We start from the raw sequence: 1,556 nt of genomic DNA, 5'->3' as shown, positions 1-1,556 counted from the left end.
TGATATCAATGTTATTGTTCTATAATTTCCACACTCTGTTGGGTCACCTTTCTTTGGAATGGGAACAAATATAGATCTCTTCCAGTCAGTTGGTCAAGTGGTGGTTCCCCAGATTTCTTGGCACAACTTGGTGAGCACATCCAGGGCAGCAACTGTTAGTTGAAATATGTCAATTGGTATAACATCTATTGCTGGGGCTTTATTTTTTTCTAATTCCTTCAAAGCAGCATGAACTTACTCCTTCATCACCATAGGCTCTTGCTCATATGTTTCATGAAACTCTTCTGTGTTTACCAATTCCTTTTGGTACAGTGACTCTGTATACTCTTTTTCTTTTAATACTTCCTGGATCATTTAATATTCTGCCTAAAGAATCTTAATTATAGCAACTCGAGGTTTGAATTTGTTCTTTGGTTCCTTGAGCTTAAGAAATGCTGAGCGAGTTTAGCCCTTTTGATTTTCTAACTCCAGCTCCTTGCACATTTCATTGTAATACTTTACTTCGTCTTCCCGCACTGCCTTTTGAAATCTTCTGTTCAGCTCTTTAGTATCTTGAATTCTTCCTTGTGCTTTGGCTTCTCTGCACTCCAGTGTAATATTCAGAGTCTCTTCTGACATCCATTTTGGTCTTCTCTTCCTCCTCTGTCTTTGTAATGACCTTTTGCCCTCTTCCTGGATGATACTCTTGATATCCTCCCACAACTCATCTGGTCTTCGCTCATTGGTATTCAAGACTTCAAACCTGTTCCTGAGATGGTTCTGAAATTCACTGGACTTCCTTGTATGAATATGGATATTGTATCCTGTTACTCACAATATTGTATTTCAAGGCAAATCTAGAAATTACTTTTTTAACTATGAAAGCAACCCCGTTTTTCCTCACCTTTTCATCTCTGGAGTAATATATCATACGATCATCCGACTCAAAATGCCCCATGCCTGTCCATCTCATCTTGCCAATACCTAGTACGTCAATATTTATGCGTTCCATTTCTTCCTTAACAATATCCAATTTTCCTACATTTATGGTTCTCATATTCCATGTTCCAATCACTAGTGTCTGTTTACAACTGTTCTCTTCCTTTGTATTTCCATACTTGAAATCTCTACCTCAGTTGCCCTCTCTGTTAGTGTACATGTGTTCTGTGGTACATACGGTTTTCAGAGGCCTGCTATTTTGGAAGTGGATGGCCAATCCTTCTTCCTAGTCTGTCTTAATCTGAATGTTCAGATTTAGAGAAGTATGTGACAGACAAGCAATTTAAGTTGTTGTTATATGCCATCAAGTTGCTTGTGACTCCTAGCGACCCTATGTACAACAGCCTTAAAACCTGTTCTATCCTGTGGCAATTGCACTCTCTCTGATATACCCATCCCCATTACCCCAGTCACTGAATCAATCCACCTCACAGAGGGTCTTCCCCTCTTGCCTTGTCCCTCCACCCTCCCAAGCATTATGTCCCTCTCCAAGGACCTGCCCCTCCTTACAACTTGTCCAAAGTATGTCAGATGAAGCCCCAGAATCCTTGTCTCCAAGGAGCAGCCTGGTTTAACCC

The sequence above is a fragment of the Elephantulus edwardii genome, unplaced genomic scaffold, assembly GCF_000299155.1.
Source record: "Elephantulus edwardii isolate Elephantulus edwardi_28Jun2011 unplaced genomic scaffold, EleEdw1.0 scaffold00028, whole genome shotgun sequence".
Taxonomy (NCBI): Eukaryota; Metazoa; Chordata; class Mammalia; order Macroscelidea; family Macroscelididae; genus Elephantulus; species Elephantulus edwardii.
This window is presented reverse-complemented; position numbering follows the sequence as displayed.